Source organism: Ursus maritimus, unplaced genomic scaffold (genome assembly GCF_017311325.1).
Source record: "Ursus maritimus isolate PB19 unplaced genomic scaffold, ASM1731132v1 scaffold_4, whole genome shotgun sequence".
NCBI classification, from domain to species: Eukaryota; Metazoa; Chordata; class Mammalia; order Carnivora; family Ursidae; genus Ursus; species Ursus maritimus.
The window spans coordinates 25,798,080-25,823,863 of record NW_024426552.1 but is presented as its reverse complement, the minus strand read 5'-3'; the positions used below and the strand labels follow the sequence as shown (position 1 = coordinate 25,823,863).

Below are 25,784 nucleotides of genomic sequence, written 5' to 3'. Positions count from 1 at the left end.
TTTTAAAGTCCCTAGCTCAGAGCTCTCATTTTAAAACAACTTTATAAGTCCCAAACTTACTGAGTACTAACTCTGGGCCAGACACCTTGCTTGCGACTTGAGGACAGAAATAAGTGATTTAGTCTATTGATTGAGTTAACCAAATTAATAAATGATTATCCAGATCTTCATTACATGAAGCTCATGGTCTCCATATAAGTACATGAGTAGTGGCAGGGGATTCATGAAATCCTGAAATTATATGAAAATCACTGTGGGTCTATGGATAGGAATATTTTGCTAGCAAAGGGGTTCCTGAATTTCATCAGATTCTCCAGAGGTTCATAATACAAAACAAATTAGGAATTACTAATCCTCTTCTTCCTTGGCAGTGGAAATAAATTGGTTTTAGCAGTACATTTTTTAAGATGTAAAGAAATTTTGGTTCAAAAATATTATGACTAGCCTAATATTAAGTATCTGTTTAATGGCAGATTTAGAATATGAATAAATTGCCATTTGACAAAGTCCAAAGTTGCTTTTTACTATATATTTATATCATTAATATAATCTCAATTTTTGTTCAAACTACATTCTCTTTGTCTGTTAAATGGAAACATGGGCTTTTATATGCCTCCATGTTTAAAATGGGAAAACTCCTAAATAAATAAATAAATAAATAAATAAATAAATAAATAAATAAAATTAAATTAAATGAGAAAACTCCAATCCAGCATTAGATGTCCAAACTCATTCAGTTTTATTTTTGCTCAATTTTTGTAAGAAGCAACTGATAACCAGAATTTTTAAAATGTACTTTCCTAGGGGGGACCTAATCTCAGAACACTGTTTATCCAAGTTAGTATCTTTGATGTCTAATAGTCTTTGATCGTCATAAAGATAAATCACAAAAGAAAGATTCCATTGTTATTTCCTCTATTCTCTGCCAACTGCAACAAGGGCATAAACAAACAGAACTTAAGATATTTCAACAGGATTGGGCAAGATGTTCTTGTTAGACCAGAAAATCAGGTAGTGTAGTTAATGGGAGGAGCCCATTCTCAAGCATTCTAGTAGTCATCAGTGGTTTGGCTTGCCTTTTTATTTGTTTGTTTGTTTGCTTAGCATTCAGGTTTGGTTTCTGTGTCAGGAAAATGGTGTTTATCATGTATCAGTTTAAATGACAACAACTTAGTGACCTCAGAAACTGTCACTTTTATCAGTGTGTGTGTGTGTGTATTGCACATACATATGTGCAAATGATTAGGTTATTTATAATCCTTACATGAGAGCTGTATTAAAGGTTTTACTTATTTTTAATTGAAAAATTGGAAGACATGATCTTTCAAAAATGGTAATGTGCCTTTCCTATTTTGTCATTATGAAGAGTAAAGTTCACATTACATTTCACATGTTTACCTAACATTTTACCATTCTGGGGGCTGAAAAATAGAAAGAAATTAGGTCAGGGTTAGCTTTTATTAAATGCATTTTTACTCTGACACACCACTGGGTGGAGTACATCCCTAGCCCAGTGTCTAATATTACTGTATTATAAGGGTGTTTCTGTGCCAGAAGAGAGAAACTCCTAATCAATTTTGAGGTTTTGTATATTGTTTTAAAAATCTGAACATGTTTAATGAAGGCTAAATGACTAGAATATAATACCAGCATTGAATATGCTCTGGCATTATAACTTTCAAGATTCAATCCATCTTCCCTGGACCCATGGGAGATAAGGTTTGACACCCTGCCTGGAAAACTCAGAGAGAATTATTCAGAAAAGGGCCATTTTATGTTCTGGTCAAAAGAGCAGCTGCAATTTGGGCTGAATTAGTGCTTTAACTCTACATGGAAAAGCATAAAGCTTATTTTTGATAATGGAATCAAACTGTACCCAGATATTGAATTTGACTTTTCACATGATGTTGCTTTGATACAGCTTATATTGGAGCTGAGCCCTAATCTTATAATAAAATGAACTTCTGTCAGATGCACTGTGGGACTATTGTTGTCAATAGCTTTTACCTGAATTTGGCCTTCAGAACTTTATGAACGAGAAAAATTTCATAGTAGCTGTTAGTTTTATGTGATTTTCAATTTTTCCCAATTCCCTTCTTGTCTCTTTAATTCCTTCTCCTTAAATGCTGGGAAAATGAAATTTACTGATCAAGTCTAAAATCTCCCACCATACAGATTTATTGTGCCACAAATGTTACAGCCCAATAAAACTACATTTTTATAAAACTATTTAGACTCTATAATTCTACATATATATCTACATATCTCAAGTAAATATTTTTGTGCTGTTTGAAAGAGAGGATTCTCATTTTGACTATCCTTTTCTCTTTGTTTCTTGTATTCCTTGAATTTCATTTCCCAGCTCACAGTATATCCCTTCGTTTCTTCTAAGCTTTCAGCTCTCAAACCTTGCCCTATAGCTTTCATATTTCCAAACCACCCTTTATCTGCTCCATTTTCCATTCTAAAACCAATTCTCTTTCATCTGTATTTTTTTAAATAACTTCGTATTTTCACTTCACTTACATTTTCTTTCCAGTGCTATTAAAGATTCTGTATTTCTCCTTCCCTCTCCCTCTCTCCTTCCTCCCGCCCCCCACCAAGTATAGCATCTCATCTATTTCTCTATACTGAAGCTGTGGTTTACCCAGGGGAGAGACTTTCTCATACACACAGCTCAGTGCTATGATGGTTTCAATGGTGCCAGCATATTTTAACCACATCATTATCATGTAGTCCCAAAGCTTTGCTCCCTGAAAACACCATCTTTAGAAGGATTTCGTTTCCATTAATCAATTTTAGAACTTGAGATTCAAGCACGTAAAGCATTTATTAGAATGTTCCCTACTTGTTCCCACATTCATTTCATTCTCTTGACTATCTAAGAAAAAGGAATTGTGCAAGAGTCTTTTCTCCCTCCATGCTTACCTCTCCTTTCTATATCCCACCGAGCCCCCCAAGTCTATTCTTCCATACAGTAGTTAAATCAGAGCATGCGGCAGGACGGCATTGTGTGAACTGGTGGCCACACAAGTACTTTGTATTCACTGGAGGTTTAGAAGTACAGCAGCTGCATATAAATATGCATAGTTGAGAGATTCATGATGGTGCCACCTCATTCTAGTGCCGGTTGGCTGCAGTGCAGGCACTACAAATCAATGAACATTTTCCCCATCCATCAGCTGCTCGCTTGCAAGCAGACAAAACACTTACAATGCCAGAAACCCACAGAGAGCTCCTTAGTGAACGAAACCTCACTGTCACAAGATTCAAAATAGCCGGCCCCCTCCCACCCTGAACCTCTCAGCTCTGGACCTCACATGTCTTTTTTTATCCAACGTGGATCGCGAGCACTTAAAAAATAACACCAGGAAAGAAAGAGAAAAAAAAAGGAGCAATGATAAATCAGGGTTTTGAGGGTCCTCACATTATACTTGTCACAAAACAAAGGATTCTTTGAGCATTAACCCTTTTCGAGAATAAAAACCCATCATAAAGATGAATCTGCCAATGTTGACTATACTGCTTTATGGTTGTAGGGTTTGAGTGTTGAAGCATTTAAATATGCAAAGCATTGAGTCATGCCGTGGCAGACATTTGTAATTTATCCATAGTTGTTAGATGGCTTGGGATATTGAGGAGTGATGATATGCTGATATGAGAAAAATAAATCATAAATGTATTTAATAGTAGAAATAGTGTTTTCTCCCTTCGGTTGAACAATTTTGCAGGTATATTTATATCTATAAATTCAAGCATTCAGTCCATGTAGAAATTTTAATAAAAGTTTAATTTCATTTAACAACTTCCATATGAAATTATTAATGAATCAAATGTATATCCCTTGGTGAAAAGATCTAAATTCATTACATCTATAGAACAAGTCTATTTTTCATTTTAGATGGTTTAACATTAGCAACAAAAATAGTTCATTCTTGTGTAGAATGAATACTTAGCTATTAAACAGTTTGTAATGTTTTCTGACAACTTGCTGATCAAGTTTCCAATAAGACTAATAATCAATTTGATTTCCCATTCATTGATTCATTCATTCATTTTTTTCAGCTATTTGTCAAACACCTACTGTAGCACTATAGAACGTAAAATATGGTAATCTCTATAGCCCCTGTTTTGAAGATGTGAATCTTCTGTTTGGGAAGATAGGAAATACAGTTACATACATGACCATGTGACTTTCATATTTTGAAAAAGTCTAGTCCAGGCTGTGGTGTGTTGAAGATATGTAGGAAATAGTTCCTAAGTGTATGTGACATATTGATTTAAAACTTCCCTAGCAGTTTGGGGCACCTGGGTGGCACAGCGGTTAAGCGTCTGCCTTCGGCTCAGGGCGTGATCCCAGCATTATGGGATCGAGCCCCACTTCAGGCTCCTCCGCTATGAGCCTGCTTCTTCCTCTCCCACTCCCCCTGCTTGTGTTCCCTCTCTCGCTGGCTGTCTCTATCTCTGTCAAATAAATAAATAAAATCTTTAAAAAAAAATAAAATAAAAATAAAAAAAATAAAACTTCCCTAGCAGTTTAATATGTTTTGTTACATATTGCAAGCAGGGCAAAAACAAAGAAAGAAAGTAGTTATAATTATCCATAACTATAGCTCAGAGAAGCTGACATGCCTACCTTTTATTTGCTTGTGAGCAGGGAAACCAAAATTTGAACCCCTGTCTGCTTAACTTTAGAGTCCATCCATTCACTCCTACTAAGCCATGTTGAATTACAAGACAGAATGTGATAATTGCTCTGGAGGATCAGAGGAAGGAAAGATCACTTCCAGCTGGGATGACCAAAGAAGACATCATTAAGAAGGAGTAGCATTTGAGCAAGCCTTTGAAGAATGGGCACGGGAACAAAGCAGAAACTACAGACAGGAGTTAGCATTGGTGAAACCTTATGACTGGCAAACAAGTTGCCAGGCAGATGAAGGACATCTCTTTCAGTGAAATGGATGCTGCAAATAACACCACTATTTAAAGAATTGCCAACCAGGCTCCTCACTTATTAGAAAAGGAATCCACAAATGGATTTGTATTTCAGGTTTCAAATGAAAGTCGGTTAAACTGTTTTGGATCCGAGTTTCTTCACTTCTAAAGTAAGGGCTTGAGCCAAATAACCAATGGGGACTCTTCTAAGGAAGTCTGCTTTGCAGTTCGTTCGTTTTCATTTTTTTCGGAAAAAAAAAAAAAAAACAAAACACTGAAAGTAGCCAATTCAATGTATAGCAGTTATATAACCTGTGTGTAAGTAATCATTCTCAGAACACAAAGTATATCTAAGTATTTACATATCTATATCTAGATGTCTATGTCTATATATAAACTAGCGGTTAGCATTTGAATGCCTAATCTGAGCTCAAACTCTCATTTTTTGCCATGTTTTTCCAGATTTTGCTTCCCATTAGAGTTTGAATCAAACTAATTTTTATAATAATTTAATCACCATATATTAAGCATGTGGTAAATGCAAGTTTTAGGAATTATGGATTCTTGCTGTAGCTGTTTCTATATTTCAACTGTTGGAGAAGATATAAAGCTGGAATATTAGATATTAACTCAACAATAAAAAGGCATTTTTTGTGGTATTCAAATACTTTTGAGTAGATTCACATATTTGCCACCTTTCTATCCTGTCTATAACTCCGATAGTATTGAAAGCAAGATTTTGGCAGTGCTCATTAAACATAGAGCAGTGATATACATATGTGAAACGAATATGCAGCGCATATGTACACAGGCATGCAAGCTTGTAAACAAGTTGAGGGAACAGGAGAACTTAAAAGAATGATACAATGCTTATTTTTTCCTGACTTTAAATCTTTTTTTTTCCTGTCAACATTTCCCCCCTAATTTTTTTTTTTTCCAAAACAAGAAAAGAGAACAAAGAGAAAGAAGTATTTTGTTTGAATTTAGGGTGAGAAGAAAATCAAACATCATTTTTCTCATAATTTTTGCAAAGGCTACTAAAGGAATATGAGTGGGGAGCTCTTCCTTGAATAGAATTGCCCTGGATGGAACTCCATCCTGCCATTGTTGCTGCCAAGTACGTTCAGGGGTAACTGGATGTTATGAGAGTCCAGACTCTTTTATTTTGCATCTTACACTTTCTCGTATGTCCTAAAACTGTATGTTTTGGTAAAGGCTTATTTGGATTCTAGTCTATTTGGAATTGAGCTGAGTTTATTAGGTTTGTTTTAATGATTTGAATGAAACGGAACCTCATTTGAAGCAAACAATGTGATGCTTTGAACGTTTTAATTCTGATTCTGATCTTAAGTGGGGGGAGTTTAAGCTCATTTTGGTTAGATCAGTTTATGGTCAAATTAGCTAATCTTCTTAACAAATATTTACTGAGCACCAACTATATTCATTAGTGTGAGTCTTGTTAAGATGAAAGGAAATATAACGAGGTTTCTAACTTTGGTGGTTTATATGTCTGTGAAGAAAAAATATTAAGTTTTCCAAAAGTTAATAAATATAAGGTCCTACATACATAAATGTCAAATGAGTGATAAGGTGCACAAAGTCCTTTGGAAGTTCAGAGACCAGGCATTTCCATAAGTCCTGGCTTTGTAACTCGGGCAGGCAATACCAGCGCCACTTGCTTTAATGGGAGGAAACTCTGAAGATGAATTTGCCCTCGGGTGCACCGTGAGCAGATGTAAATTGAAAAGCACTGCTCCAGGCGATGAAAGTAATGGAAACAATTTGAGCAGATAATCACTTAATAAAAAGAAAATGAAACTGGAACAATGGGTAGATTCCAATAAATTTAACTATCCCAACAGAAAAAAATCTCCCTTCAGAAGATACAAGTACTTATAGGTATGATCTCAAGTTAGGAGCACTTTAGTTTTATAGAGGCACTTCTGGTGGGAAGCCCGAGTTACTTCTATAGCAGGTCATTGATATTTGTGAAATAAAATTGGTAAACTTATACCATGTAAAAATTGAAAACAAACCTTATTTAGTAATTTCAAAACCAGTCATAGAATTGAATGCTTATGTTTTAAGAAAAGGGAAAATGAATACATACCAAGAAAGTACAGCATCTTCGGACTGGAACTTGATTAGAATATTAACCTAATGGCCCTTAATTCTTCCCATTTTTCTTAGGCACTATCTATGTAATCATCCATTTGAAAAAGCAGCAAGCGTAGTTAAACATTAGGTGGGAACCAACATTCAGAGATTGTGAATTGCTTCAAGTTAGTCCCTTTACCCTCTCAGTGAACTTGGAAATGTGTTTCACATCATACAAATCACAGATTTCTCAGCAACAACATGTAAAATAATAATTGTTACCAAGCCTACCTTCCAGAACAGTCAGGATTCTGCAAGTATCCTTGAATATACTCTAAAATGAGTACTCTAAAAATAGTGAAGCCCATACTTGAGACATTGTCATTGTTATTATGTTACCTGCTTTATGCTATGATATTTTCTTGCGAATATTCAAAAAACCGAGAGTATGTTTTGAATTGTACCTTTTAATAAATTTTCTGTAGACAGAAATTATTTCCTTTCTTTAGTCTTTAGTTCTCTCATAAAAAATTGATAAAAATCTTGTCTGATATATACATGTGTCATTTTAATCTGTCGGCTGGAAGAGAAGTGAAAGCATATTAAAAATAATTATAAAGTCAGTCATTAGAAAATATGTAATTGTGGAAAAAATAATGAGAAAATAACATAAATTAATTATTAAAATGTAATGTGTGAGCTTTTTAATGGTTTATTAAGCACTCGATATCAAAACCATGTCATTTCTTAAAATTTAAGTCTGTCAAAGTACTTGAAGAGCAAGTGTTTTAAAATTTAAAAAGTATTTTTATATTTAAAACTTACTGTTGATTCTGTAATAAAGTGCCCCATGGCAAAATATTATTAGCTAAAGAAACAGAAATTTGACTTAAAAACTGTAATTTTGACCAGATTGGTATTCTATGGTTAGTGTTTCTTAACTATATTTAGTTTTCAAGTGAAATTTTGCCCACCCAAAAAACTTAGGTAACAGGAAACCTTCTCATTCACACATCAATGTGTTTCTTCTGAAACTACTTGGGTCCAGATAGTAATTTGAAATGTTATTCAAATCTGATTTGAAGGGAAAAAAATGGGTTGTTTTCCATGTGCCATTTCCTGACTCACTCACTTACTGATTCTCATAGACACAGCCAAGAAATTTCCACCTATGTAGTCAGAGTAATGCTTCGGGTTTTTGCATCAGACCTCAAAAAGTTCAGATTCTGACTGTACCTTGTCATGCCTGGGGCATGTTTCTTAATATCTAAGTTTCAGGCCCCTGCTCTGTCAAAATGGAGATTATATAATTTCCTTCCAAATTTCTTGTAAAAATGAAATGGGGTATGTATAGCACAAATCAGCCAGCTTGGTGCCTGCCCCATGTTGAATGTGCAGTGATTGTCGGTGTTGCTGCTCACCCATCCATTCATCAGGTTTTTATCTGTCAGGTAGTGTGCTAGGAAGTGAGAATATGAAGATGGATCTGACACCGTCTTTGCCCTTAAGGAATGTTCAGTTTGGTGGATGAGCGAGGGATGAGACAGACCAAACAGTGGGCAATTATAATCCCGTATAGTAAGTATGCTGAAGGGTAAGCACATAAGGACATCTAGCAGGTTGGAGAGAAGGAAGCTCTTTGCCAATTGGTTTCATTGTTCAGTCCCTTAAAATATATTTATTCAGTGTCTACTATATGCTAGTTATTGTCCTAGGAGCTGGGAATAGTAAAGGGAGAAGAAAAACACATATTACGTGTTCTTTGGGAACAGGTGTATCTTGTGGGAGAAGACAGTTTTCTAATAATTATACTGCAATAAATATAAAATCGCAAATGTAACAGTTGCTGGTAAGTTACCCAGTGCTTCTCATCTATGGGTGATGTTGCTCCTCCCAGGAGACTATTGGCAAGGTCTGGAGACATTCCGAGTTGCCACCCCTAAAGGAGTGTTATGGGCATCTAATGGGTGGAGGCTAGAGATACCGTTCAACATCCTACACTACACAGGATAGGACCTCATGACAAAGAATTATCTATATCACAATGTCCATAGTGCTGAGGTTGAGACATCCTGAAAGAATTCTACCACTAGTTGTGGTGTGTAAGTCCATGATGGCGGGCATACCTCTCTTGTTTCACTGACATATCCCCAGTGCCTGGAAATGTGTCTGTCACATAATAGGTGGTCAGTAAATACATGAGGGTAAATGAATTGTTTGCAAGGGACTGCCAGAAAAAAAGACTAGCACGTTCAAAGGTCTGGGCTTAGAGGAAATAAGTTATGTGAAGGAGCTGAAAGGAGGCTAGTAGTCTGGAATCAAAATGAGTGAGAGAACGGTTCCATTGAGAAAAACAACGAGCATGGGCTTATAGACGTTTAAAGTCAGTTTGCAAGTCTCAATCACTGTATATGTAAGACCTAAATTGTTCCTCCAAAAATTTCATAGTTTCTTTTTATTCTGTTCTCATTGGGGAACACGTTATACATATTTAAGTAAATCCAGCCCTTTTCTTTTTTTGGTCAAAGAAGTCTAAATTTTACTCAGACTATCATTTTTGTCTTTGCTGATTTTTGTTTTCCAAGTTCTCAGAATTGTGGTCTAGATCAGGAGCACTGGGGAAGGATCATTAAATGACTTAGATGAAATTTGTGCGTAAGAACAGATAATTCTGGAAGGAATTGGATTCCTTAGAGCAGTAGTCCTTGAGGATGTGGGCGGAAAGCTGGAGCAGAAATAAGACGGATGTTTCAAAAAAGCGGTGTAACTGTCTGTCCCTGCCATTCACATCCAAGCAAAAAGTGGAACATTACTTTCTCAGGCGATGTGATCTGTCTTCCTAGACCAGGCAATGTCTCCGCTTTACCAGTTCTCTCAGTTCTTTTATCATTTCTCAATGATGCCTACCTTATATTTCCCATTCTCCTTTACCAGTGGGGGAAGAATTACACGATGTGTGAATTAAACATGGTAAGAATAATACCAATAGTGATTACATTTGTGAAAATCTTAAAACCTATTATAGATCAGCAAAAATACCAATGTATTAGAAATTCTCTCTCTCTCTCTCTTTCTCTCTCTCTATTTCTCTCTCCACCTCCCTCCTTTCCTCTCATCCTCCTTCCCTCCTTCCCTTTGATAATTATATTGCAAACAGTTTACTCTGTCTGTGACTACTGGAACCGTAGCTTTTCTTCATCAAGAAGGGAAATATGCCGCACTAAGCGCACACACACACACACACACACACACGAGCATGCACACACACACACACACACACTTTGCCAATCACTGCTCTCAAGAGCATAATAGGTAGCCGCTTTCGAAGGCATTCGTACACTCAGATGAGGATCCTAATGAGTCGGACCTCCCCTTTACCCCTGGTTTAATTGAAAAATCTGGAGGGTTACAAACTGAAATTTTAGAAAAAGTAACTGAAACCTAACAGAGATAGTCCTAGGATCTCTTTCTATTTCCTAAGAGAGAAGTGGAAACCCCCTATCAATCTTTTGCCCACCTTGTAGCTTTTCTGGTACAGGTGAAAAGTTTCATCCTTCTGGTTGATGAAGGAACTTTATGAATAATTCTATGTTCATCATGACAGTTGACTGAAGCAGAAGACTAAATTAAAAATAGAGGCCATTATCTGGGGGTTGAGCAATCCTCCTTCCCATGTAGGACAGTGATTCTTATCTACATATGAACATCAGCATCATCTCAGGGGCCTTTACAGAGAGCACACGCCTTGGACCACTTCCTGGATATTCTGCTTCAGTAGGTCTAGAGTGGGCCTTTGACATGCATATTTTGAAAAGACTCTCGGATAAGCCCAAAGTGCTTTCTGGATTAGAAATCGAAGAACTGAGTTTTTCTTCTCACAGTCATGCTGTGAGGGTCCCTAATATTTGGAGAGCTCACAGTTGGACACCATGTAAATGGACTCCATTATTTAGAATGGTGACCTGCCACCCTATGAGTTTTGAATGTAGACTAACCTAACTTGCCCTGCCTTTCTTCCCACATTTTTACCTATGATTTATACTTCATACAAAATCAAAGCCCTAATTTTTTTTTACCCGTGTTTAAATAACATTTCAGGGGTACCAGGTTGGCTCAGTTGGCTAAGCATCCGACTCTTGGTTTTGACTAAGATCATGATCTCAGGGTTCTGAGATCAAGTCTCATGTCAGGCTCCCCACTCAGCAGGGAGTCTGTTTCTCTCCCTCTCCCACTGCCCCTTCTCTGTCTCTCTCTCAAATAAACAAATAAATCTTAAATAAATAAATAAATAACATTTCAAAGAGAATTTCTTATAATGTAAAATATCTCCAACTATTGATTTATTTTAAACGTTTTTAAGTTATATAAAATAATATGTCTTTTATACTCCTTTAAGAAATAATAATTTAGATAAATATTTGAAAAGGTAATGATAATGAAGTAAATAACAATAGATATAAATAAGTGATAAATAAATGCATAATAATTATAGTTAGTCCTTATAGAGCACCTTTATATCTAAGTCTAACACATTAAACTCTAAGCACCTTGAAACTTATACATATTTTTATTAAAATGTGATTCATCTTTCTGTATATTTAAAGTAGTATAGAAATGGTCTATTTTCAAATTAATATTTTATTTGTGGTTTATAGGTACATGGAAGAAATCATAGTCTTGCTTTTACTTATTCAACAAACATAAGAAAAACTTTATCAGGTAATTTTAAAATATAATTTATGCCCTTGTAAAGCTATTAAAACTACTCTGTTATCCTGTGATCTCCTAATAGCTCCTAATTGCCAAATGCAAGGGTCCATATGTAGTCTTTACTTTATTAGACTTCACTGATGCATTTGACTTGGTCAACCACCCTGTTTGAAATTCTGCTGACTTCTGTGACTCTCCCCATTCTTTTTTTTCTCATTTTTCACCATTTCTCCTCTCTGTCTCCTTCAGGGGATGCTTTCTCTTACAAACACTATTATTTATCATTCTTGGATTTTTTTAAAGGTTTTATTTATTTATTTGAGAGAGAGAGAACCCAAGCAGGGTGAGCGGCAGACAGAGGGAGAGGGAGAAGCAGGTTCCCCGCTGAGCAGAGTCTGACTTGGGGCTTGATCCCAGGCCCTGGGATCATGACCCAAGCCAAAGTCAGACACTTAACCGACTGATCCACCCAGGTGCCCCATATCATTCTTGGATTCTTCTCCCTAAAAATCTGAACACTGTTTCTAGGTGAGCAAATTGATTCCCATAATTTGAAATCTTCCTAGTATGCTCATAGTTCCCCCAATTTTTATCTCCAACAGAACGACTTCTTACTTGAGCTACATATTCAGTGCCCTTTTGGTGACTCTACCAGTATCTCAATCTCAAAGTCACATCTCAGCATTTTTCTCTTGAAAATTATTTTTACTGTTATAACTTCTATCCTAGGTGGTGGCATCAGAATGAACCAGTTTTCCGAGCTGAAATTGGAGAGTCATCTGTGACTCCTCCTTCAACATCATCACCCACATCTGACTCCTTCCAATATGGCCTCCTAAATTGTTCTTGAAACTTTCCTCCTCCTCCCTGTGTATTCCAACTGATCTGGTTTAGAACTCTCATCATCTCTCTTCTACTTACCACAAAACCCTCTTAATTTGTTTCTCCATCCAAAGTCTTTCCTTAGTAATCTGCAATTAAAGAGAATTCCTAATATATTACCCCACACATACATTGAGAAACACCAACTGTATATCACAAGAACAGGAAGTAATAGCATCAATGCCATGACTTCCCATTCTTAAATCTATGGAAAATTTAGTAATCAACTAAGATATTCTATTCTAATAAATCCTCATATTTCCTCTCAATCCTTCTCAAAACAGAAACTAAGCCACCTCGTTACATCATGTAAGATTTGGCAATAAGAGTAAATTCAGCTGTCATAGGGATTATGATAAACTTCTTAATACAACATAAGGTCATCCATGATCTGGGCTTTGTCAAATTCTCCAGTTTCATCTCTAGTCACTCCCCGCCTCATCTCCTATGTAACACTTCAGTGATAGAGGTTTCATTCGTACACCATGCTGTTTCTTCTCTCTGGGATTTTGTTTATGCTGATCTCTTTGTCTGGAGGCTTTCTCTTCACACTCCCAAATTTTGCCAATTCCAATTGCAGGTAATTCTTACCTGTCCTTGTAAAATCAGATTGATCTCACCCTCTTTCTGACTCCAGTGAGAAATGATGACCCTAATCCATGTTCCCACAATATCCTGTGCATAACTCTCTCAATGTCTATCATTGCTGTTACTACTCTCAGTTATCATTTTTCCAGTTATGGGTTTGTCTAACACACTAGACAATAGGCATCTTGAAACAGAAACACATGTTTACTATTCTTTGGAATTTGGGGGACAACTTAAACAATAACTTGCATATAAGCAAGCACTATGTAGATGCATTAATTAATTTAAGAGTATTGCTGCATATGGGGGAAAAATAGGTATATGTAGGAGACATTTTCATCTTTCTTTAAAGCAGAAGTCACAAATTCCTAACACAAACTTTCCAGCCAAATAGAGTTCACCCCAGTTCACGTAATTAATGTTGCCAACTTGCTGTAAGAATTTGAGTTTTAGACATCTGTGTAAATAATAGAAACACTAAATACATTTTCTGAAAAAAATATGTATTTTTAAATAATGACTGAGTTGATGATTTCATAGAAAGCAAACTTGTTTTTTGAAAATTGCTCCTTAATACTAAATTTGGGGGGGGGGAGATGTCAGGAATTATTATTATACATCATACATCAAAGAAGTGTTTCAAGATATTTTTATAACATAATTCATACCACTTTTCTGTTCTTCTTAGCCATAAATTGAAGAAATAACTTTGCAGATGTGAGAGTAGGTATAAGAGTTCTGTGTGGCCTGGAGAAATTTGCTATTAAAATCCAGTCTTATGTAAATATATTTTTAGAGTACTCAATCAAAAAGATTTTTTTTCAAGTTTTCTTGAACTTATACTTGTCTGGTTTTTATAAAACTAAACAGAAATGATTATGTACTAATATAGATATTTCCATATTGTCTGAGTCTTAATTCTTAATCAAGGTGTGTGTGTGCTTATAAACATTGTTTGCAAAGAATGTGAGAAAAAAAGGCAGAGGGAAAAGGGCTCAGTTTCAAAATACAAATGCTGTGTAATTTGATCCAATAATACATGAGCTTTTGAGCAGGAACTTAGGTGAACTGGAGCTCACATTTTACATGGAATGTTTTTGAGAATCATGAGACAACAATCTGAAATATTTCTACTTGATTAACTGAAACATCAGTAAATACCACAAAGTAGCTTTCTCTTTGGTGCCTAGATATAATTTGGTGACTTCTAGATTTGGAATGTGTTGAAATAAAGTTGTTTATCTTAACATATGAAACAGTATGTGCACTGACCAATTCATAGAGACAAATGGCAGGCTCTCCAGAAGCATAATAAAATATTGTGGGGAGAAAAATGTCTGTATGACAAGGAGAAATAGTACCCTGTTATCCTTGTTTCATGTTAGTCAGGCTAACAATTTCATTTGTAGGAAAATGCAGAAGGAAAATCTGGCCAAGGAAATGACTAACTTCTGGCCTTAGTAAATTAGGAACCATTTCCTCTGAATTATGTTGCAGCTCAATTCATTTAGTTCCTAGTGTATCCTATGTACTTATAACGTGCCAGGACTGATAAACACAGAATCGACCCCACCTTCATGGAGCTTACAGTCTAGTGGCAAAGAGAGTTCGATTATTCAATACATACACAAACAAAAGGAAAATGTTAATTGTCACAATTGCTGAAAAGGAGTGCAAAGGAATAAGCAAGCGAGTAGAGGAAGACTTGCATGAAGTACCACAAGAGTTAAAATTTGAAGGATGGATAGATGTTAACCTGGCCAAAAGAAAGGGAAGGGACCTGTGCAGTATCTTTGTTTAGGAGACACACAATCTTAGGAAGAGTAAAAGCTACCAATAGCAAACACACATGCCAACTTCAGACTGTTATGAGTATATGGGGTGCAGTGGAAGGGAAAGGGAATGTGCTGGGTTGAACTTGGGCTACGATAAGGTATTTATTTAGCATAGGTTTACATTCTAGAAAGGGAGACAGATAATAAACATTTTAGCAAATAAATATATCTTCGGTGGTTATTACTGCTCTGAAAAATAGAGCAAAACAAGATGGAAATGTTAGGAAGGGATGCCCTTTCAGGTTTGGTAGTAAGAAAAGTCCTTTCTGGGCAGACATCTGAATAAAATGAGGTAGTGAGCTAAGTTCCTTTTTTATTTTTTTTTTATTTTTTATTTTTTTTTAAAGATTTTATTTATTTGACAGAGATAGAGACAGCCAGCGAGAGAGGGAACACAAGCAGGGGGAGTGGGAGAGGAAGAAGCAGGCTCCTAGCGGAGGAGCCTGATGTGGGGCTCGATCCCATAATGCCGGGATCACGCCCTGAGCCGAAGGCAGACGCTTAACCGCTGTGCCACCCAGGCGCCCCTTTTATTTTTTTTAAGAACTAGAGGAAAAAAGATAACTGAGGCAAGCATAGCAAAATGGTAATGCCTATTTAATCTGGGTTGGATATTTACAGTCTGTTTTATGAGTTTTGATACTTCTATACAGTTGTATTTTGAAGTATTTTTAAAATAATTATATAAAGTATATGTCTTTAGTCAGTGGGAAAGAGGCTGGTTTCTACAAAGTCTTAGAAAAACCCAGGTTAGCACCAACAGTAAGGTAGGAGTTTCATGTGAGACAAGCCTGGGCAAGTGGGTAGGTGCTAAACCAGCAGGTCCTTGTAGACTCTGAAGGATTTTAGTCTTTATTCTCACAGTAACGGGAAGGCATTGAAGGATTTTAACCATGAGTAGGAGTATAGAATTGAGTCTACATTTTGAAGAATTTATATTTAAGAAATTTTCAGCTAGCATCTACCATTTGCCAGACTCTATGCTAGATACAGGGAGACATGGGAGTGACAGGTCTTTATGCATAGAGAACTTGAAATCTAGAGGTCTAGAGGGGGGAGAAATTTTTGCAGTCATGTACGGGTGAGCTCACCAGCTGGATATTTTGAAATCTCTCTGTCTGTTGTTTGTTCTGCACCTTCAGCAACCTGCATATATCTTTTATGAAGATTGGGCAATCACTTGAATTTTAATGGCTTTGAAAATGTTGGTAACTCACTATTTCATTAACTGGGGAGGAAAAAATGGTTTTTATATAATTGAGTAGCTTCTTAGATGCCATTTTCCAGTTTCCTATTATATCCATGCAATATTTATGATTTTTCTCCAACTTTGTGGCTTCTAATATTTCAAGGTCAGGAAGTCCTAGGCAAAGGGTAGAAGAACAATGTGAGGATATGTTCATTAATGAAATTAAACAAAACAAAACAAAAAACAAAAACACCACGTTAGAGTGTCATTTGAGAATTGGAAGTTTATACATTTGCCAAAAAGGGGATTTAAAAGTCAAGTATTTGGGCACCTGGGTGGCTCAGTCCTTATGTGTCTGCCTTGGGCTCAGGTCATGATCCCAGCGTTCTGGGATCAAGCCCCGCATCGGGCTCCCTGCTCAGTGGGAAGCCTGCTTCCCCCTCTCTCACTCCCCCTGCTTGTGTTCCCTCTCTAGCTGCCTCTCTCTCTGTCAAATAAATAAATAAAATCTTAAAAATAAGTAAATAAATAAAAGTCAAGTATCATTGATAAGTAAACTTAAGATTTTGGAGGTAGTGTGTGTGTTCTGTCCAAGAAACACATTCTAAGTGATTTGCTAAATGTTGAGGACCTGGAAAAGTGATAAAGATAAACTCTTGATGAGAGTATATGATTATATAAAAGAATGCCAAGCAATTCAAAAGATAGACTGGTTTAGAATCTTCTTTTGAGCACTTTTTTCTGACTAGATTTGATATCATTCCCCTGGTGTTTTATCATCTTCCACAAAACTTAATTGATCTACCTCTTAGACTAGTGAGGTTCATTGTTTGTCATATAGAGAATGTGGGTATTAGTCAAATGTAGTTATTGACCCATTCTCTTTAGTTGTAGAAAATGGAGCTACCAACTTACTTCAGTGTCTCAAGTGATTTATTGGCCTAGGCATAAATTTCAGAGGAACTTAGATTTAATTTAAGTAACTCAAGTTGATACTGTATATAATAAGCCACCATATATTCATCATAAAACAAGAGCAATTATCTTTCTGGGTCATGGTAGACTATTAAATCTTAATCTTTGGAGCATCTAAAACTCTGTCATCATACTATGAAAACAAATTATTATGTCCAGACTATAATTAATACCTATAGATGAATTCTAAGAAAGAAAAATATGTATAGCTAATGTTGACGTTTGCTTTTAAGATAATCATGGATAATATAAACAATTAATTGAATCATATATATTTTTATGCAAACACTAAAACATTGGTGGAATTTATCAAGTCTGATTAAGTATAACCTTATATGTCCCGAGAGTAAATTGATTAATTTGTTTGGGGCTAGGGAACAAAATGAGTAAAACAAGTTTATGAAAGATAAAGTATGAGAATGCTAAAATCAGAAAATGGAGGAACTTGATTTTTAATTCTTTTATTTGTTACCACATGGGTTCATCCCCAAAGGAAAAACAGAATTACATTTCTGATTTTGAGAGCTTTTGCCCTACTTTTCTAACTCAAACTTAAAGTTGGATCATATAGTAGAAAAACAAATGTGTTCATAGTATGCTAACTTAAGATTTAGTGCTACCTTTCTCACAATTAGATGAAGTTACATAATGATCATAGAACCATTTTTTCCTTCACTTTATTGAATAATACCTACTTCAGAACTCTTATAAGAGTGACAGTAAGTAATTAAGGAACATACTTTGAAGACTTTTAAGATATGGCAGAAACATAAAGTATTGCAGTTATTACACAAGATATTAAAAATAGCAAGAATTGACACGAGGGCAGAAGGAGCCTTGTGTTTTGGCCTTCAGAGGGTCATTAAGGTGGTGCTGCAAGAACTGGGTTTCAGAGTGACAGAGACCCAGATCAAAACCCTATCTTTACCCCTACAGCCTTCCGACGTTAGGAAGTTACCTTTTCCTCTTAAGTATCTGTTTCTTATCTATAATATGGAAATACTAATGATAAGTTTTCACTAATATGTGGAAGTGGCCTGAGATGGTGTCCTATATGAAACTCACCAAGTTCTATTCTTGTGCATTCTCTTTAATCACTGTGTTTTCTTTTCAGATATTTACCTATGATATTTTTGCAATCAGTTGTGTGTTTCAAAAATTTGCAAGGTGTAGGTGGGTATCCTATTTTACAGAAAGATCACACAGTGACATGAATGAGAATCTCAGACTCAAACATCCACAATGGCAGAACCAAGGTGATTGATGATAGCCTCTAAGGATCAGTGTGATCTTTTCTTTGTGTTCTTTTCCTTCCTGTGTTTCTTGATCTTCCCACCTTATCTAAAATCATAACACCAACTCCTCATTTCCCCACTTCCCTGCTCTATTTCTATTCGCTGCACTTACCACCATTTGTCATGGTGTGTATTTATTTACTAATCAATTACTTTTGGTGGTAAACAAACTCTGTAAGAACAAGAATTTCTTATTTTAGATGTAATCTTTCCTTAATGAAAAGTATCAGTTCTTTTGTATTTTCCACACCAAATGTTGAGATATTTTTAGGAATAAAATACTGCGAATTTCATTTATTCCAAAAGAAACTGCATTTAAAGATGGTATGTTCATGTGTGTTTTTAATAAATGACATGAAACTTACTTTGTCATGTATATTATAAACATAGCCAAAAATTCCACTTCCTGGATCTGTGTGATTTTAAAGTACAGCACATTTTGCTTGCATGGAGATTTTTATTCCAGAAAGGTATCAAACATGACAATCTGACAATCTGTCATTGGGATGCCGTCACTACTTTTCTCTGATCAACTGACAAGACCTTAGCTGGGCCTCTATAAGTTGCTTAAGAACACTTCTAGAATCATCTAATGGGCATGTTCCAACTGTCACTTGGCACAAAAAATAAAAAAGATCACTAGAGATCAATCTCTACAGTGGGTCTTCTGGCAGAAAACCAGTCATATCTTTCTCTCCAATTGAGCCTTTGTGGGGAAAAAGGCCTTCTCAAATTCCTTGGACGTGAGGTTACTGTTGGAACTAATCTCAAACCATGCGGTGTAGCGCCATGAAGGAAGTTCGGCTTTAAAAGGTCAGGAGTGGCCTTCTAATGATTTAGATCATCCCATGATTGTTAGGAAGTGAAGAGGGTTATAATACTATAAAAGCTTTGGGTCTTACACTCCCTTTTGTGAGAAGAATCTGTGTGCTGTTTACTAAACCACAACTTCCTGATGTAATTATTAAACTGACCAAAACTGAGAGACTAACACAACCCTCACCCTACCCTGGACTTAGGTTCAAAGTGTAGAACTGGGTCATTCAGACTGTGGGTACAGAAGAGAAAATGGAGTGTGTAAAAGGCCAGGTGGAAACAATACATTTATTTGGGCAAATGGACAAATATCTGTGCTTGACTTATAGTTAATGTCAAAAAATTTAGTATCATAAAATTCAGCTTTATATTTTATTTTTGGATTTATTTTTCTTCATTGACCAAGTAGAATATAGGTTTTCAAGTAAAAATATCCTAGTAGAAAGTATACATTAAATATATTTAATGTGAATCCTGTAGAGGAACTGTAAGTGAACCTCAGAGCTAAAAATGTGACATTTTTAATGCTCACTCTTCCTAAAATGGCTAAACTAAGCTTAATGAAATCCAAGTAAAACATATGCTGTGATAATAAAATTAGACTTTACTCATAAATATTATATTATAATACATATCTTAATTCATTTAAAGATCCATAAAATAAGAGGACTTATCTAGACAATCAAAAAGCTTTTAACTAGGGGTGCTTGTGTGGCTCAGCTGGTTGAAAGTCTGACTCTTGATTTCAGCTCAGGTCATGATCTCAGGGTCCTGGGTTCCATGCTCAGCAGAGAGTCTGCTTGAGATTCTCTTGCTCTCTCTGCCCCCCCCCCCCACTGTCACGTGCATACCCTCTCTCTCTCTCAAATAAATAAATCTTTTTTAAAAAGCTGCTAACTCTATTTTTAAATTTTATTTTAATAAATGTTAAGTATAATTCTCTAACGTTCATTATAAAGATCATTCTTATTTATATTAGAGGCGTATATTGTAGACCTTACAAAGTTGGTGTCTCCTATGTACTCCTGTAGAAATGCTAAGGTCTAATTTTGCTCCTCTTCTTAAATGCATTGAATAACTTGCTCTCTTTGTAGAATATACACTTTCTGTGATCTCCTGTATTGATGGAAGAACTAAAGCCTTTAGGAATGAAAACTTCAACACATTTGTATAATATTTTAAATTCTCTTGGTTGTTTAAACTGCATTTTTCTAAAACAAGAGATCTTTTTAAGGGTTTTTGGTAGCATCTTAATAAGCAATAGTCCCTTCAGTGGAAAAGAAGGAGAGTGGAGAGCAATAAGAGTTTCTAATTAATTTTATATTAAAAATAGTAGCTTGACATTTACTTCTTTGTCCTTCTCCAACTGTCTACAAAAATCTTGCCTTCTACATTATGGTAATTTGCCTTAAATTGGCAGTCGTTTGTACCGTGTATGTCACTTTGAAACTTGTAGACATGCTTATTTACCATAATTACCTGATTTTAGAGATATTAAAAAGCCAAAACTCTAGTCCCTAGTCAAGCATATTTGAGAACATAAAATACATAATGGATAGAATTGTATATTTCAGTTTTTAACCATATTTGCTTGTATACAACATAATTGTGCCGACCCACCATGGTGTGTATGTGGGGGTGTGTGTTTATGTATCTATAAAATAAGAGTGCTGAACTATAGTCATATGGCTTCTTATAGAAAAATGTAGAACCACTTTATACTTTACTGATGACTGAAATTTCAAAGAACATATTTCTTGATAATTTATTCTATGACTTTATTTCTCTTAAATATGGTTGGATTAAGTTGCTCAAACTTTGGCACTCAAAAAAATTTTGTCTGAGCATTCCTTCTTCATGATTTAAGCAGTATCGAAAACTTGGAGTAATAAAATCCAGCAAACACGTCTTATTACTAAATAATGCTTTATCTTCTCAGAGTCACTAGCTACTTTAGCTAGATCTACTGCAAACTCTTAAGTAATTGCAATGTCTCATTTTGGAAACATTTTTTATCTAATGTTTGTTTGTTTGTTTTTAAATATCTGATGTAACTTCTAAAGTTATGACACTTATCCTTTGACATTCTGCAGAGGGAACATGAATTAATCATTGAGTTTGTCCAGCAAGGGGAGAGGTAGCTTACTGATACCATGAGCTTCCACTGTGGCATACGCAAGCTGTTTCCGCGATTATAGCACAAGAAAACATCCCTACCGCTAATTCATTCCTGCTTTCTCAGTCCCAGTCCCTTAAAATTCTAGGTCCTAATAGAACAGAGGTGGATTCTGTGTGCATGTAATGTTGATTCTGTTCTTGCATTTTCTGAAAATATAGAGGTTACTGTTAACATTAAAACAAACTGGGCCGCGGGTTATTGTATTTTGAAAGCATTTACAAGAAAGGGTTTAATAAGCGATGGTTTTTGTTACCAAAATTACATTTCATTAATTAAGAATCACATGTAATTGTATATTTAAAAAAAAAAGAAATCTAGCCAGAAAGCAAAGGAGAATGATTTCATTACTACTTATAATAGTACAGATCAGTTCAGAAAGGAACACATTTGTTAAAGAGCAATGTTAGATTTTCTTTGAAGGCTGCCCCAAAACCAGATTTTATGTGAAGGACGACTGGGTGGTTTCCCTCATATCCAGCTAGTTGTGTTATTGACTGGTTGTGTCAGCTTTGTGGCTCATGTGCTTTTTCCCTTGTTTTTCCTGCTTTCTCCCCTTGATTTGTAAGCAGCATAGGAAGAGAATCCTGTCATCTAATTCGTTAGTATCTCCCTTCACCAAGGAAAGGAGTTTTGAATGAAGCAGATGCAAGAAATGTTGATGACATAGGTCATTTATTCAAGCAGGAGTATGAAGCTTCATCCAGAGGGTGGGACCTACCAAGAACAGAATACACGATTCCGCTCTCTCTACTTCGTTCCAATCCTGGAAGTTACAAAGAATTAAATAGTGTAATACTGGGGGATGAGTAAGAATAGGAGGCACAGAGGACGCTTAGTCCTGCCGTCAGCTAGCTGTACAGCCTTGTTTTGCTCTGTAAAGTGACGGTGTTGGACCAGTTGATTTTTAAACTGCCCTCTAGTTCTAAGACCAGATCTGTTCTAATGAAGGGCACCAGAATTTCCTTACGGCAGTTTCCTATGCCAGGTCGTATCTCTCCGAAATCTCTAAAATATAAGACTTGATTTTACTCCATGCTGAAATGTGATCATATCCACAAAATGGACTATAATCTCAGTACCTATGTATATATGCACACTATAGAATGCATATATATTATTAGTACCTATACATACACTCACGTGTATGTGAGTATATATGGATTATTTTTTAAAGATTTATTTTATTTATTTGAGGGAGAAAGAAAGGGAGCATGAGTAGGGGGAGGTGCAGAAGGAGAGGGAGAGAGAATCTCAAGCAGACTCCACCTGCTGAGGGTGGAGCATGATGGGATGGGGCGGTGGGGGGTTACAGAGGGCGAGGAGCACTGGATCCACAACCCTGAGATCATGATCTGAGCCAAAATCAAGAGTTGGACGCTTAGCTGACTGAACCACCCAGGTGTCCCAATACCTATATTTTTGATGACATAAAAATGATGTTATTAAATCTAGAAGTCTTTGTAATATTTTTTGTTTTGTTTTATAGTTGTTGTCTTTCTTCATTTTAGCAATATGGTGTAATTTGACTTTATCCTCGTCACCTTTACCAACTGTCAATAGTAAAATTACAGAAGTGGTTAATAGGTGTGAACAAGTCTTAATACTACATCCATGCTCTACAGACAGCAAAAATGCTCAATCCACACATAATGTTTTTATTCTAATGTTTGTGTGCCCTGTATCACCTTCAGCATTGCTAGACTCATGTATGTTGTGGACAGAACAGCCAATGCCTTGCCACGGTAAATAGACCACACCCAGCAAAGAGACCACTAACACTCAGTGTTGATAATACGTGAAAATAGCCTACTGTTTTATTGCTTTCTATCTCATCGATTTTCCATTTCTTTTTTAGGGTATCCTTGAAGATTAATCAGAGACCTTTTCATGCACCTATAAAGGTAGGAAAAAGAACCTTTCTGGTTATAAATATGTTGCATTTGTTTTAGCTTTGTTTCAATAATGTATTCATCATGTCAGTCATAGCTAGAATTGAGGTTGCTTATTCTGAATAACTGAAAAATTTGTTACATCTGCTTATTCACCAAACTTGATACCATCCAACACATAATATTTAATCATCAGTTTGAATTTTTCTTCCATACTATTATATACTACTACAGTTTATTGTATATTATTATAGTTTATATCTTACAATAGACAGAATTTACTCTTTCTTTTATATTTTTATATTACTTTCTCCATAATTTTAGGGTAGTTTGACATACCATGTACAATTTCCATATATCAGGAAAGCAATTTTTTAATATGTACATTTATGTGTGTTAATATGTGCAATATATTATTAGAAACTGAGATTCTCTTATCTACCCTAATTTCACATTTTTCTTGGTATTTTAAACCTGTAATTTTTAAAGAATCAACCAAAGTAAGCATAAGTATAATTAGCCATCAGTGATTTAGTAATATAAATATTAATTTGGAAGAATTTACTTCATTATTAGCTTTACTTAATAAGGGTGCCAGAAAATGTGGCCCCTTTCTTGGCTAGGACCTATGTGAAGATAAATTTAGAATTTCTCCTCTAGTAAATACTTCTCTGATAATAGCTTAATTGTAGCTATTTCAAACCAAATTGTTTAATTGTGGTGAATCATATGCAAATTGTTCAGATGTAGGTCAACCTCCCACTCCCACATTCTAGCACCTCTTTTCTAAATTCAGGACAAATTGCTCAATGCCTAAAAGAGACAGAACAGTACAGATTAAAGGCATAAGACAAAAACCAAAACAACAATAACATAAAAACCAACAGTGGGCCAGGAGTCAAAAAGTTCTCCTAAAAATGGCAAGGCAGGTTGCATTTATTTATACCTTAGGTAATGATCTCTTACACTTGCCATGTGTTTGTACACGGTATTTTGCTCACTGCTCGCGCGATTTGTGGCTAGCAAAGCATCGTGCTCTAGGATACTGAGTGTCCTTATCTGTAAATACATGTAATAATATCTTTCCTGTCCACTTATAAACTGAAATGAGGATCCAGTAGAACAATGAATGTAAAATAAATGTGTGTCTGCTCTAATCCCGCATGGAAAGAGCATGTTATTTTTGGTGGTCTGGTTGAGTGAAGAGTGGAAGGCCTCACTGATGGGAAAGAATATCTTGTGTGGTTCTGGGTGAGACCAACTGAGATACACTGCAGTTGTAGTAGCTAAAGAAATTCTTTATTTTTCCAGCTGTTTTATTATGTTCTAATCTATAATTGCCTTTGTGATGGAGCATTGTATCATTTTCTGTAAATGGTCCAGGTTTTACGTTTCTATTTACTTTCATACGTCATCTACTGTACTTTCAAAGAAAAAAAATTATTTCCAGTTACTAAAGCATTGAAAAGTTATAAAGCAGGGGCACCTGGGTGGCTCAGTCAGTTAAGCGTCTGCCTTCAGGCCAGGTCATGATCCCCGGGTCCTGGAATCGAACCCTGCATCTGGCTCCCTGCTCAGCGGGGAGTATGCTTCTCCCTCTACCCCTCCCCCCTGCTCCTGAGCTATCTCTCTCTCATGCTCTCAAATAAATAAAATCTTTAAAAAAAAAAAGTGGAAAGTTATAAAGCAGATTCATGAATCTGTTACATTTGTTGTTTTTTATTTTTAGGTAATTATTGCCAGTATTTTTGTATATTGACAGAAAATAGTGAGCCTTGCTGGTTATTGATGAAAAACTATTTTGGCTTTAATTCTAATAAAGTTAGAATTCTGCCTTAATATAAAAATAATTTTTAGAATTATCATTCTTCACTGGAATTGATTATTCAATAATGTGAATTTATATTTTTATATACTTTATCATTTTTAACATTTTCTATAGTTTATTCTGAATTAAATTATTCATTCATGAAATTATCAAAGAATTATTGAATTAAATTACTGAGTTAAAAAATGGCAGCAATTTTTCTAATTTATAAAATGGGGGAAACGGATGGTGTATACTTCATACTTCTTTTGATATAAATATTTTTGTTTGAATTATTTAAAATAAAAAAATTAAAATTATGTATTAAGGAGGCCACGTATTGCATGGAGCACTGGGAGTTATATGCAAACAATGAATCGTGGAACACTACATCAAAAGCTAATGATGTACTGTATGGTGACTAACATAACATAAGAAAAAAAAAAGAATTATACTAAATAGAAAGTGCTATTTCCCTCAAAGTTAGCTAGTGCCAAACATTTTGGTGGAGCATTGTCTCCACCAAATTCTTTCTTTATGTGGGTAAACCTCTTCTTTATATACATAAACACCAATACCAATATGTG

At 35.5% G+C, this 25,784-nt stretch overlaps 1 long non-coding RNA gene across 3 annotated transcripts in view; it reads left to right on the top strand.

The window, feature by feature from the left end:
* Window positions 1-25,784, top strand: part of LOC103673047 — a 175,960-nt gene that overhangs the window by 31,437 nt on the left and 118,739 nt on the right. For all 3 annotated transcript variants that reach the window (XR_571295.2, XR_571296.2, XR_571294.2), the window contains exon 2: window positions 23,357-23,402. This is a non-coding gene — a long non-coding RNA (uncharacterized LOC103673047). The remainder of the gene's footprint in view (window positions 1-23,356; window positions 23,403-25,784) is intronic.